General features: G+C 46.0%; 1 protein-coding gene across 1 annotated transcript in view; it reads left to right on the forward strand.

Annotated features, from left to right (window-relative positions):
* Positions 1-15274, forward strand: part of B3GALT5 (beta-1,3-galactosyltransferase 5) — a 37355-nt gene that overhangs the window by 11068 nt on the left and 11013 nt on the right. The window contains exon 2 of the mRNA XM_072969408.1: positions 7533-7735. The gene's annotated coding sequence lies outside the window, so the exon portion shown is untranslated. The remainder of the gene's footprint in view (positions 1-7532; positions 7736-15274) is intronic.

The raw sequence follows: 15274 nt of genomic DNA on the forward strand, positions 1-15274 counted from the left end.
AGTGGCCGAGCATTCTGTACTTGCTGTTCCGTCAGGTTAAGCGGAGGAGCTTTTTCGGGCCGGCAAAAATCTACAGCGCCCAACACCACGTGGGAGGTTTGAATGGTTAGAGAGGAAGACTGCTGAGGTTGGAAGGGCATTTTTCACGTGGCTGGCTACTCACATTCACAGGGCCTGGCGGCTCTCTCCTCGCTGACCCCGGTCAGTCAGTCTTTTCTTTATCTGTTTGATTTCTTCATTAGTCTGTGGGATACGTTTCCCACACACTGTTTGAAGATCAAAGAAACTTGGGCAACCCTGCCTCTGAATCTTCTTTTGAGATTCACTCTGCATGTGAATTTTGTTAAGCTTCCAAAAAGTTCTGCAGTAAAGAAACCTGTTTAATTTTGTTCAATCTAGTGGTTCCCCAACTTGAAGTTCCACCTCCCTCCCACCCCCCACCCCACTGCCCTCAAACACACCAGGTCAGCATGATGTCTAGGGGTGCACACTGTGGGAAGACCTGCCTTACTCTGCCAGAAAGGACTCTGTATTCCTTCTTACTCTGATTTTGGGCTTCTTTTCAATTCTTTATCCTTTCCTTTCTTTTTTATGAATAGTTTTATTGGAGTATAATATCCGTAGCATACATTGTATCCATGGAGTTTACAATTCCACAACAGTTAGTACATTCACAGTGTTTTGCAACCATCCCCACTGTCCAGTTGCAGAACATTTTCATCACCCCAAAGGAAACACTGGAACCACTGTCAGTCACTTCTTCACATAGTCCCCACCTTCTGGCAACCACCTTCTGCCTTCTGTCTTTATGGATTTGACCATTCCAGGGACCTCATATAAGTGCAATCATACAGTATTTGTCCTTGTGTGACTGGCTTATTTCACTCAGCATAATGTCTTCAAGTTTCATCCATGTTGTAGTGTGCGTCAGAATTTCTTTCCTTTTCAAGCCTGACTACTATTCCATTGTATGTATATGTTGTTTATCCATTCATCCATCAATGGACACCTAGATTTCTTTCATGTTTTGGTTATTGTGAATAACCCTGCTATGAACGTGGGTGTTCAAATATTTGTTTGAGTCTCTGCTTTGATTTATTTTGGGTATATACTCAGAAGTGGAATTACTGGATCATATGGTAATTTTATGTTTTGTTTTGTTTTGTTTTGTTTTAGAAATTGCTACCCTGTTTTTCACAGTGCTGCACCATTTTACATTCCCACCAGCAGTGCACAGGGTGGGGTCCAATTTCTTTACGTATTTGCCAAAACTTGTTAATTTTAAAGAAGATGTGTTTGTTTTTGTAATAACCATCCTGGTGAGTGCGAAGTAGTATCTCTCTGTGGCTTTGATTTGCATTTCCCTAATGATTAGTGATGTTAAGCACTTTTTCATCAGTTTATTGGCCGCCTGAGTATCTTCTGTGGAGAAATGTCTATTCAAGTCTCTTGCCCATTTTTTTAAAACATTTTTTATTGATTTATAATCATTTTACAATGTTGTGTCGAATTCCAGTGTAGAGCACAATTTTTCAGTTATACATGAATATATATATATTCATTGTCACGTTTTTTTCTCTGTGAGCTACCATAAGATCTTGTGTACATTTCCCTGTGCTATACAGTATAATCTTGTTTATCTATTCTACAATTTTGAAATCTCAGTCTATCTCTTCCCACCCCCTACCCCCTTTTGCCCATTTTTAGATCAAGTTGTTTGTTTTTTTGTTGTTGTGGATGAGCCCCTGCTTATTAACCGGTAAGATACTCTTACTGTTATGAATTTTATTTCTGGGAAAGATGTTTATTGGCATTTATTTCTTTTCTGCTTTTATCTCTCCATCATAGTTCCCCATCAGTTATCATTTTTTACTGTCCTTTAGGCTTGACCAGCAGATCTGTTCCTTCTCTCCCTTTTCCACACCCCATGTTTTGAATCTTTGTCTTTTTAGCTGTTGGTTCTTTGTGTGGAAAGTTTGATTTAAGCCAACTTCTCCCTACCACCTTCTTTTTCTTCCTTAGAATTGTCGTCTGCTGTCTGATTTTAGCCACAGTTCCTCCACTGAAGCTGCAATAGCTCTGGCTCCACAATTTTTTGTGCATTGATGATGACTCCTTCCTTCTTTAGTCTCCTTTGGTCCCTGGAACACTTTTCAGTGATGCTGAGGTGGGGATTGAGCAGTGGGGTTTAGGACTGTGGACCTCTGCCTGGCTGTAGATGCTAATTTTGACCATTAATTCACTCTAGGACCCCGGCTGGTGACTTCACTCTGCGGAATTCCCCTTGGTGAAGGAGGACATTAGTGCCCACCTTGTAGGTGTGTGGCGAAGACTGAATGAATAAGCACATGAAATGTGCTTAGCACAGTAGCTTGTACACAGGAAGTGTTATGGTTAGACTTACAGTTACAGTTACGTTACAGCTGGCCCTCTGTATCTGTGGGTTTTGCATCCTTGAATTCAACTGACCATGGAGAGAAGACATTTGGGGGCAAAAGTTACAGAAAATTTCAAAAAGCAAAACTTGGAGTTTACATAGCATTTACATTGTATTTACAACGATTGACATAGCACTTAAAGTGTGTTAAGTATTATAAGTTATCTAGAGATGATTTAAAGTAAACCAGAGGATGTGCACAGGTTATGTGCAAATACTATGCCATTTTATATAAGAGACTTGAGCATCCTTGGATTCTGGTAGTCCCGGGGATCCTGGACCCAATCCCTGGGGGACACCAAGGGACGACTCTAATCTGGCTTTTCTTATATGTGTCCAGTTGATCCCTTTCCACCTCCATTTGTCTTCCCACCCGACTCTTGTTCTAAATTCTGTTCTTTGCTCTTCATTATTTTCTTCCTAGGTATTGTCTTACTCTTGACATTTCAATGTCTGCCTTTATGCCTGCAGATTTTAACCAGGTCAGCTCTCTACATTTTAGTAGGAAGCTTCTTGTTGCATGAAACCATGCTGTATGGACATAGTTTTTGGAGGACATTTTGACTTTAGTCAGATTAGTCCACATCGGCTGCACCCTCACCAGCTTATGCACAGCCATGTCAGTTCCATTTCAAACTTGGAAGAATCTGACCTTTCACTAATTTCTATGAATTGCATTATCTTGAAGATGAAATTACAAGTGTCACCCTGCACAGTGGACCTAGCAGGGCCACACTAAGTGAGTATATCCTGAGCAGACGCAAGAAGGAATGGTAGGGCTTTACAGATCAAATGAACTAAAGTCATGGGAGTCTTAGAATGATCTAGAATAAAGCCTGAGAGCTTACTGGTTCCTGGATACTGTGAAGTACTGATCTGACTTTCACAAAAACCTTAGGAGGTAATCAGTATTATTTTCCATTTTACAAGTTTTCCATTTCTCATTTATAGAGAAACCTGAGTCTTAAGAAAATAAATATGCTCAAGTCTCATAACCAGCAGGTGGCTGACTTAAGATTTGACTCAGTTCCCTTGGGTCCCAAACATGGAACTCTTAACATCTTGATTGTCTTCTCTATGTTATCATTTCCCATTTTTCCATTTTTCATTTCATTTTTTCCTGTCCCTTCTTCTATACTGGATATGCTAGAGCTTAGTCCATTTCAAAGAGAGAATATATATGTACTTATCAATAATATCTTGTTTTAATGTTTGGATTAATTCAATCCTGCTTTTAGTTTTCTTATTCTTGCTCTTTTCTGTAATTTTTGTCTATTTTCTAAATTCTTTGAGAACTTAGTCCTTTTCTTTCTTTTCTTTAATAATGGAAATACTTAAGGCTATGCATTGGCCTCTGAAAGCAACTTTGAACACATTCTAAAGAATCTTATCTAGTGTTCTCTTTTGTTTTGTTTTATTTTATAAGTGATCTGTTATTGTGCATTTAATTTTCCCCCTTCCCTTATTTGTAAGTGGATGGGATTTTTGATGATCTTGTTAAACTTAATGTTAATCCGTGGCTTTCTTGCTCTATTGCCAGGACGATGGCCTGTTGTTTTCCTCTTGAGTCTATATACAGCGACCGTATACAGTTGCTATTCAGGAGTACATGTAGTTATAATAATGGAAATGCTGGCTTAAAGTGAAAATGACTAAGATTTGAAAATGATGCTTATAACTCACTTATTTTAGTATACATTTGAGTTCTTGTTTCTCCAACTGGTATGTCTTGCTTCTTTTATTATTGAAATAAAAATACATATTCTCTGTAAAATCCTTACGGCACGTTTCCAGCTTTGGTTTTTAGAGGAAAATGGTCCCAGCCTGTTCTGTAACAACCAGCACTCAGTGCCAGATACCAGTGGAAAAATGAAGGGGTGTTGTTAAGTGGAACAGTAGGGCTCGCTAACAAACCCATCAATGTTTAACAATTTTAATGAGCTTTTAAAAAGTGTCGTATTTTCACTGTGAATCATTTCACATTAAAATCTGTGGCTTTCCTGCCAAAGTTATCTTTAATGAAATCTGTGCGCTTTCACGCAGATTTGGAGTGAAGTGAATGTGAGTGAGCAGGAAGCAGAATCCATAAGAAACGCATGTGTCTGAGGGGAAATTTCCTGAGCATCTGGGCCTTAGTTCTGTTCACTCGCTCTGGCAACCTCAGCCCCATTCTCCCAACACCCCATGTCAGGAACTCATTCAGGACTTCTTGAGAATTGATGACTTAGGTCAGCGAACTGTCTCTCTCACACATTTCTGGCTCCTTCTGCTGCAGGAAAATGAGGGGCGTGAGAGGACAGTCATGTCCCAGGTCTTGGGAAAGTCCTTGGGATGTGCCTTGTCAAGTGAGGGTCCTTGGCTTCTCATAGGAAAGAATTCGAGAGTAAGTCATAGTAAAGTGAAAGCAAGTTTGTTTAGAGAGATACACACTCCAAAGACAGAGTGCAGGCTGTCTCAGGAGACAAGAGTGGCGGCCTCAGGGCATGGGGTCATCTCAGGAAGTGAGAACAGCTTAGGAGATACACGTTCCATGGGCAGAATGCAGGCCATCTCAAGTGGCGAGAGGCCTTGGGGTGCAGGGGTGATTAGTTTTTATGAGCTTAGTACAGGTGGGAGGATTTTTCCAACTATTTCGGGCATGGGACAGGGATTTCCCAAAATTGGTCCACTGCCCACATTGTGATCTTTTATAGTCAGCCTCAGAACTGTCATGGAACCTGTGGGTGTGTCATTTAGCAGCCAATGTGTTACGATGGGCCTATAAGGAGACTCAAGGTCCACTGGAAGTCAACTCCTCTGCCATCTTGGGCTGAGTTGGTTTTCACCAGTTTATGTTGCATCCTCAATTGCTGAGTCATTCTTTCCATGCTTGGAACCTACCTCCTCCCCTCCTGTCTCACAACCATCAGTGGATTCTGTGCTGGGTTTTCTGTGCAGTGAAAGGCACAGGAGGTGACTGGCATCTGACTAGGAGATGATGTTTGTATGTTAGTACTCTTTTTTTTTTTTCCATTTCAGGAAAAGTGGTTTCTGTAGATTCACTGAAAAGCTGTGGTTACCTAGAGGTGGCCAGAGGAGAGAGGGAAGTCCCTGGGAGGTAAGAGGAGGCAGAAAAAAACAAAGGAAGGATGGGACACAGAGGAATGAAAATAACCCCCAGTTGTTTTCGAGTCTTGAATGTTGTAACCCTTTGTCTACTTTTTGGAAACAGTTCCTGCCTATAGAGCTTTCTTTAAACAGAAATAAGAATCTAACTGGGGAAAATTTTTGGAAAACTTTGGAAAAACACTTTTCCTGTCAAACTATGCACAGAGAGAGGAGGAAGCATGTTCTGACAGATCTAAATGCAACGTTGCTTGTGGGTGGAATTCCGCCTAATGCTGCTATTGTGTTTGCTGCTCAGCAAAGCTCGCACAAAGCCCGTTGCAGATACTCAGATAATAACCACTTGAATAATTTTATTCATCTATTTACTTAGCAAGTGTATAGGTGTTCTAGGACTCACATAACAAAGCACCGCAGCGTGAATGGCTTGTCTCACAGCTTTGGAGGCTGCAAGTCTGAGGTCAAGGTGTCAGCAAGTTCTGGGGCTTTGAGGGAGAATCTGCTCCAGGCCCCTCCTCTAGCTTCATGATCTGATGACAAATTTTGATGTTCCTTGACTTGTAGAAGCACCACCCTGTCTTCATCTTCATGTGGTGTTCTCCCTGTGTGCGCGGTGTGTCCAAATTTCCCCCTTTTATAAGGACACCAGTCATATTGGATTAAGGGCCCATGCTATTCTGGTATGACCTCATCTTAACTAATTACATATGCAATGTCCCTATTTCTAAGTAAGGTCACATTGAGGTCCTGAGGGTTAGGACTTCAGCATTTGGATTTGCGGGGAACACAGTTCCACCCATAACAGGAAATACTTACTTATGCACCCAGTAAATGTTTAATGAGCATCTCTTATGTGGAAAGTACTTTATGAGGTATTGAGATTTAAGTAAATATGGATAAAATATTTCCTGTCCCAAGCCGCTTGCAGTAGAGTAGGAGAGAGGCATATAAACATATAACTATAATCGGTGGTGGCATGGTAAAGATACGTACAAGGGATTGTGGTGGATGGAAGGGGATGATTAAACCTACTTGTTGGAGGAGATGTCAGGGAAGCTTCACTGACAGGGCAAAGTTTGAGCTAGATCCAAAAGAATTAAAAGATCAATTGGTAGACCATGGGCATTCTGGCCAGGGAGAGCAGCATGATGATCTGAAACAAAATGATGCACTCTTGGGACTTTAAACCGTCTTGTGGCAGGAGTGTCTGGGCACTGTGGAAGCGATGGGTTGTCACTGGAAAGTTTTAAGTGTTGGAATGACACTCCTGGACTCGTGGTTTTGAAAAATTCTGATTGACAGCACAGAGGCTGGAGTGGAGGTGGTTAAGTCTAAATTTGAAAGATAGAACAGTGGAAATGGGCACAAATCTGGTACTTGTGTCACTGAGTGGATCCTAATTTCCTTCAGCCTGAAGCGGGGAGTGAGGATGGTCCCTATTGCCTAACTCCAGATCCGAATGCCAAACCCTCCCTCATCAGTGCATTCCTTGGCCAGGGGTCATGGAGTCTACATTTTGTCCAGAGCTCGGAGACAGGGATCTACTTCTGGCCAGGCCAAGGGATCTAGAACCCAATGGGCAGAAGTAATGAGATTTTCTTTATTTCTACTAGAAAAAAAAAAGCTCATTTCCTAGTCATGTGTCATCAGTAGCATCCTCCCACTTTCTTAAAGACAATCAACAAGTAGTGACAAACTGGGAAAAGCTATGTGGTTACTGTATAAGAAAAAATGAGAGGCATAAGGAAATAGTCCACCACCTCGAGGTAGAAATCACCCGCTCATTACAAGATCATCCACCGTGAAATCAGAATGTTTCACCACACCTCCTGCAAGGGGACTGAGGGCCTGAACTAACCCACAGGCCGAAGGACATTCCAGCAGAAGAGAAACGATAGCGATTGCAGTGACCGTCCACAGCCCCAAGAGTAAGCCTGCCAAGGAGAGCGAGGGTGCCGATGTTTGATTCAGCTTTTCTGCTTGTTTGTAGGTTTTTGTGGCTGCCTCCTGTTGGGCTTCAGAGGTAGCTGTGGGTGATGAGCGCCATGGAGAGGAAGTGCTCCCACAGCTAGAGGAAGCGGCAGCTGGAGGGTGGTCTATATGCGCCACGGAGAATGCAGGTATGCGCGCCGGGAGGCGGCTCTGCCGAGGCTGCGCCGCTTCTGGGCCACTTCGGCTGTGCTGACAAATCAGGTAGGCTTTTGAATTTTGTGTTTGGACAGCCTTGGTTTATTATTGGATGTGCACTATTTTCTGAACCAAGATTATCTTCCATCCTCTTAATCATCGTAAGCCTACCTCCTGGAGCCAAAAGGCAAAGGCTGACATTTGTACCGTGGGGACCATTAGCTCCCCATCTTTCTTCTCTGCACGGCTTTTTGTTCCCCTTCATGCTAAAGCATCCTGACAGAGGTTTCTGAGCGTTCCCCAAACACCCCACGCTTTGCCTCTGGTAGCCCGTCAGCCTCCCCCGTGTGAACGGTGGCGGGTGAAAGTCTTAATGTCGCTTCTTCCTCTTCCATTGAAATAAGCCAGGTTCTACTTCTCCTGAGCAGTAAATGAAGTCGTTTGAAAGGTACACAAAGCCGAAATACCTAACGTGCTGAAAAATTTTGCAAACCTGTTTCATCCTCAGGAGAGGCCACAGAAACCAAGCGCTCGTTTTCAGGCCAGGAACTGTATCCCAGTTACAAAGAAGCGCCATTGAGCTTTTGGAGACCTGGGCAACTTCTCTGTTGCTTCATTCACATCTTTCCTTTGGGCTTCTTTGTGTCAAATACTGTGAGTCAGCAGATGCGACAACGGTGGAAAATACAGAAAGCGGCCCCTGCTGTGTCTTTTTGGAGTTACTGACCAGTGGGAAGAGTGGGCGGTCGCCCAAGGTTTGCACAAAGAAATGATAAAATCCCATGGATAAAACTGATAGCATAGCATCCGGTGAGTGGCACGGGGAGTGAAGGAACCCGGCTGCAAGGGGGAGGCAGCAGGAGTGGGGTGCGGGGGGAGGGGAAACGCGCACAAAGCAGGACGTTTGTACAGGAGGGAAGGAGAGAGTCTATTTAAGGATCTGAAAGGGAGCAAGTGTGGCCTGAGAGCAGAAGCAGAAGGGAAGTCAGCCGGAACAGAGAATACATGACGAGGGCTGGTGGATGAGGAACTCGTGGACGGGTGGATGGTCCTGTTGAAGATCGGCTGAGCTCGTTTGTCAAGAAATGAAAGTTCAAGCCATAGAGAGTCAGGGTGCGTCACAGACAGCGCTGACCCACCTGAACGCTCCCTGCTGTTCCCACGGCCTCTCGTTCAGGGCGCGTTCTAGAAACTGAAGGCTGGACAGGCCATGTTTCCGGAGTGATCACCCTCCTTTATTTTAATTATTTTTCTTCCCTGCTGGTGGCTTGCATGCTGAATTCCTGTCACCCTCAGATTCTGTCTTGAGACCTGATTCAGGCACCCCAGCTTCTGTGGCTCTGCCACTTGGACCGCCAGGGCCCAGGATAATCAGGGAGAAGGGGTTCTTAGGGAGGAACTGCTTGTGTTTGTTTTCAAAGTGACGTCTATGGGGCTGAAAAACGTTATCTTTCCTTTATGTCACCAGGCCCAGACAATCAAAGAGTTTCCCCCAAACTTTCAGGTTTTTCTAACCTGGTTTTTACACAGAATAATCAGTGACTGTGTTCGTGACGATCTGCTCTATCCTTTTCTGGTCTATTATTAATTTGTTTTGTTTCATTTTTGGCCAGAAAAAAAGCCCCAATTCTTGGCTTATTGAAGTAGTCAGAAGCTTATCATTTTTAAGCCCATGGTAGACTGTCCTTCTTAAGTGTATGAGCACAAGTTTTTGTTCCTTTTGACACTGTGGATGAAACTGTTTAGTAAAATTAAAATTGTTCAGTGCTATTTGGGCTATTCAGGAAAGAATGCTTCAGAGGTTTAAAAGAATCTGGTTTCAAAATACTTTGAGTTGTGCTCTTGGTTTCTTAAGGATTGGGAGCTGCACGTAAAGACACTTTTTTGGGTTTTTGTTTGTGTTTTTGTAAACAAGACTTCAGCAGAGGGTAGATTGCAGAGCAAGGGTCCGGAAGCTGAACAGAGCACAGACCCCCCTCCACTCCCATCTCTGTCTGACTGTCAGAGTTCGAATCATGAGGTCTGGTGGGGCGCCCTTCTCCATCTCTGGGACAGAAGAAGAGACAGACGGCCCAGAAATAGAGCTTCGCAGGGAGAAGCACACCGGTGGCCTGGAAAAGGGCGGTGCTTCCCTCTGCGCAGCAGTTTACGTGACTGAGGGAAATCCAAGGAGACCCTGGGAACATTCACAGTGACCAGCACCGCCTCTCAGAGAGTCGGTGCCCTGGCAACGTTGGGAGGTGGTCCCTGCTGTGGACTGAATTTTGTCCCCCCCATATGTATTTGATAGTGTGTGGAGTTGGGCTTTTTGTGGGGTAATTGGGTTTAGATTTAACGCACTCGCCCTGCCTCTATCTCTCTGTCTCTCCCTCCCCCTCTCTCCCCCCATCTCTTCACCCTGCCGGACGGACGAGGACTCTCTCCAGAACCCTGGCAGCCTGGTTTCTGACTCCCAGCCTCCAGAACTGTGAGAAAGTAAATGTCAGTGGTTTAAGCCTCCTTGTCTATGGCATTTTGTTATGACAGCCTGACGTGCTTCAATGTCAACCCCTAGAATGCCTTCCTAAAGCTCAGAAGTCATTGATTCTGAGACTGATGGTCACTGGTATGAATCTCTGGGCTCTGCTTCCCCAGTGGCTTGGTTTGTGGGAGCTACCATACTTAGAGTCAGCAGGAGGCTTCTCTGTTGTCTTAGGGATGGAGGAGAGAGGCCCCCTTGGGCCCCAGACTTAGCAGCCCCTAAAGCCTAGAGGAGGCCTGCGGACCGACCCCTGATGTCCTCAGAAAAGCCAGGCTCCTGCCGTGCTCCTCCAGGCCACGCCGAGCTGCCCTGCCGGCCTCCAGCCTCACTTCCAAGCTTCCCCCCAACGCCTGCTGCCTGTTTCTGGGACCCACCAGGCTTTTCTAGATTCCTGCCTCTGCCCGTGTGCCTCCCCAGGGCAGCCATCCTGAACGTCCTCAGGGGGACCTCTGTTCTCCCTTCCACCCTGTCTGAGTAAAGCCAGAGCTGGACCCCAGCTACAGTGGCAGAAGCAGTTCTTACTCCAGTACTGTCAGGGGAAATGAGACCTCGGTGTAGAGCTGGGCTCAGCTCTGAATACAGCCCAGACACGTGGGGGTTTGTAGCCAAGGGCCAGGTCGGAGGATCAGCGGACGGGAAATCACTGGGAGGAGACATCAGGGGTTGGGGGGTTCTGGCTAAACGGAACTTGACGAGATTCTGGCTGAAAGCAGCCCAGGGTGATCAGACACCAAGCCTGAGGGGTGAGGCGTTTGATCGGACGTCATGGGTGGGGGGTTCTGGCGAGACCCACTTCGCAGGGTTCTTGCTGAAACTGGCTGATGCGCAGGTGACATGGGAGCCCGAGGCTGAGGCTCCGCTGAGAAGGGGGTTCGGAGGAGCCTGACTGCGGTTTGCTCAGGGAGGGTCTGCCAGGTTCACACACCTCCTTGCTGGGTTGTGCCACAGCTCTTCCTGCGGGCTGCAAACCCCTCCAAAGTTTGTCTCCTTCATCCTTGGACTGCGGGCACCTGGACTCCGGCCTGCCACAGAGGAGGTGCTCAGAAGAGGTTTTCCGGGGCCGGAAAAGGGTCTGGGATGAGGGCGCAGTGCTCGCTCCCCCCTGACAGCCAGGGCCCGTTATGAAGGCTCTCCCAGTGCGACGTGCTCCTGTCTTAGCTGGTCAGCCTCCAAAGATGGGTGCAGGCTGCCCCCGAGACCATGCCAGTGGGGACACTTCCCCAGCATAATTCCCTCTGGCCTTCGGCAGCATGAAAGTTACATGATGAATGGGATTTTTGTCCACGGTTCTGGCCTGAGCTGATGAGGTGATGGGAGAGGCAGTGAAAGCCACTATTCCTCATGTGGTTGGGAATTTCAAATTCCTTCCTGACGGAAGAGGAGGTCGCAGGCGCCCTCTAAACGCCTCTGTGTGCAGACCTTGGCCACTGGCTCGGTGACGACCCACAGTGTCAAAGGCAGGTGGTGTACATGGTCACAGCCCAAGGATACCGCCTGGGGGACTCAGCTGAGCGGCCACAGGAGCCGGGCTAGAGGGCTTAGAACATGTTTTAAACAGGAGAGGGGTTGACAGAGTGAACGGTTTATTTCGGTAAGTAGGAATATTAAAAAAAAAAAAAGAAAAAACACCTGTCAGCTACCATCACCACTTTTTTTCCCATAAAATTGAAAAACATATTTTAGAAAAAAAATGTGGTGAAAATGTGCAGCTCACAAAGGTTCCAGTCCACCTCTGCCCTGACTCCCAGGCCCCAGAGGGGAAGTCAGATAAAAGCAACGACAAAAACCTTAGAGCGACTGCAAATGGGACGGTGATCTCACCCATGGCCTCAAACATCCACGGTGCCATCTTCCCTCTCCTGGAGTCACTGTCGCTAGTTTTGAGGTGTGACCATCCCTCGGCTCAGGTGTGTGAGCCCGTCTGCAGGTGAGCAGGTGACCCCGAGCACCAGAGCAGGACTAGTACTGTGAGGGCTGGCATCTCGGATGGGAAAAGAATTACGTTATTGTTTTCATGAGCCTTTAACTGAAATGCAGCGCTTTCTTCCATCATGAATATGGGCGCTGTGTTAATTTCCTAGGGCTGTGGTAGCAGAGGACCACAGGCTGAGGCCTTCCGACCAGACGCGACCCAGATCCGGCGGTGTGGCCGTAGACAGACAACAGATGTTTATTCCCTCACAGTCTAGAGGCCAAAAGTTGGAGGTCACAGTGTGCGCAGGGCTGGTTCCTTCCGAGGCTGCGAGGGAGAGTCTGTCCCAGGCTCTCCCCCAGCTTCTGGGGGCTGCTGGCATCCTTGAGGCTCCTCGGCCTGTGGAAGCATCACCCCGACCTCCGCCTCCGTCTCCATGTGGCGTTCTCCCTGTGTGCTCATTTGTGTCCAAATGCCCTCTTTTAATGAGAACACCAGTCACAACTCAATTAGGGCCCCCTCTAAGTGACCTCCTTGTAACTTGGTAAAGACACTCTCTCCAAATAAGGTCGTATTCCTCGGTACTGGGGGTCAGGACTCCAACGTTTGAATTTGGAGGGTGGGGGCACAATTTACCCCCTAAAAGGCACTGACCCGCTTGGGAGAAGAGCCTGTGAGCTTGTATCCAAGAGGATTCATTGGTATTTCACAACATAATAGTCATTGTGGACACTCTCAAATATGGGCGACTCATGCTGCCTTCAAAATTAAGATAATTATTTGACAGGGAGCTAGAAATTATTATCAGATACAGTGCTGAAAAAGGGCATTCTGGCACAGAATATTGCTGGGGCACACTATAAAAAATATTTTGATGAATTTATGTCAGCATAGTTGATTTCCCCTGGACTCCCATATGTTTGGGTTTATGAACTGTGTTGGAAGGGGTCGTGGTATAAAAATGTTTGTGGAGGGTTTGTAGCTCTTCCCTGGCTTCCACAGAGAACTGCAGCATCTTAAGCTGATTCGTGATGGAAACTGGAGCAGGTCCTGATTTAACAATCAGTGAAATACTGAAGCACCCTCACCCAGTGACCAAGGAGCCTGCCTTCCATATCAGGCCAGCTGGTGTTTTAAATAAGCTGTCACTGTTTTAGAGTTTACGGAATAAGCCAACCCTGGACTTTACTTCCTGGGGCGATATTAATCCTATTTTTAATTTTCTGTATATTATGATGTTTTGACATCTTAAAAAACCTTTCTGGCTGCGGAGAAGAGCTAGCCAGTTCCTAGGGATAGCAGAGTGCCCAGCCGGAAGCAGGGCTTTATGCACATGGGGACCCATCTGAAGCCTCCCTTCCTCTCTGTGGCCCTGGGGCCCCAGGAGAATATTCCTCTGTCTCAATCTTCCCAGGGCCAGGTGCCAGGCAACTAAGGGCACCTCTTTAGTTCAAGGCCCGCCAAAATTATTCAGATTAGCCAGTCCTAAAGAGTTCACCCTGCCTTATCTTGAAGGGCCCCAGGCCTTTGTCCCTGTGAGATCTGGAATCTGCTGGCCCCCACGGCACGGGTCACCATCCTCGAAGAGAATGACCCCAGCGTGTCCTGTTTCAAAGACAGGTCTCCTTGTTGTCACTTACTTTGCTGTTGTCCTCCATCCTACCCTTGGAGACCTGTGACTCAATGCTTAGTAAGAAATAAACAAGGAGCAGTTGATCCCACCTGCTAAAGCCCCAGGGAGGTTTCTCAGCTCAGCTTTGACCACACATCTCCCAGCTCACATCCTCAGGCACTTTTAGGTGTGGTTACCTACCAACCTGCTCAATCTCCTCCTTAAACCAAATAGTCACAAGGTCAGGCTCCTGCCCACCGCACGGACCACCTGGGACTGTGGAGAGCTTATCAGGTCAACATGCAGAAGGAGGGAAAAACAGACAAACGATGGCTGGGGATGGACAGGAGACGCAAAAGGAAAAGAAAATGAAAAAAGAAAAGTTAAGTGGCCTAGAGATACCAGCCAATCAACCATTCTGAAAGATTTTGAGAGAAAAATAAAGGGGGAAGGGTTCATCCTAGGGCAAGGTCCCTGCAGACACGGGGCCTCCCTGCTGTCTTCTGACCCGCCTGAGAGAGGAACGGAAGACGCGACTTCAGGTGGCTAAAACCTGAAACAGAAGACAAACCAGCCCACCTCAAATACAGCTTTAGGAGGCTACAAGCCCAAGAGAGAGAAAAGAGAGAACTTGAAACTTCATTTACTGAACAAATGCCTGGTCTGACCAACATTACTCAAGCCGTAGGTTACTTAATGATTTCAAAACATACTGTTAGATGCAGAGGGAGAAATCGAGAGGCAATCAAATAAATTATAGATACACAGAATACTTTAATATAAATGTATGTTATGTAACCGTGAAAGCAAGTTTATGATTAAAATGTTTACTATATTAATGAATGTTGACATTGAACAGATTTTTTATTATTTATAATATTAAATATTTAATTAGTAATATAATAAAAGTGATTATCTATCATTATATTATTAAATTAAATCAAAGCTTTTAAATAAATAGGTACTAAGTTATAAAGAACTATGCAATGAAACAATGTTTCATAAATTGATCCAATTAAAAACCCAACATTTATATAATTAAAAAAATTGTATGACAAAAAAAAGACACTGGTTGGCTTTTGTGACTGGCTTTTTGTGCTCTCTCTGGCCTCAGAGTGGATCATTGCTGTCCGCTCCAGATCTTTCCCTTCAGATCCGAGAAGCCCCCCCACCAACCCTCTTGAACTTAACTTTCCAGACCTTCCCCCTCTGGCTTTCCAGCCCTTGGGGATGTGGACTTCGGGATGCCTTTGTCTCCAGGCCTTGTAACCGTAGGTCCTTTAGCAGAAGCTGGAATCCCTGGTCCTGTGTCACACCATATAGACTCAGTCAAAGATGCAAATGCTTTGTAATGGGGATTCCCAGGTACAAGTTGTGCAGAGTGTTTCTTGGCCACTGCACTGTAGGTAGGAAATTTGTTCCAACCACACATGAAAGCAGACGGCCCCAGGGAGCTTCGGCCAGTCTGGCCGCGGGGGTGGTACTTGCTCTGCCTCCTGCATGCTGTTTGGTGCCTGGCTAGAGACCAGTGCCGTGACTGAGCCGAGCATCCCCTCCTGG

Source organism: Vicugna pacos, chromosome 1 (assembly GCF_048564905.1).
Source record: "Vicugna pacos chromosome 1, VicPac4, whole genome shotgun sequence".
NCBI classification, from domain to species: Eukaryota; Metazoa; Chordata; class Mammalia; order Artiodactyla; family Camelidae; genus Vicugna; species Vicugna pacos.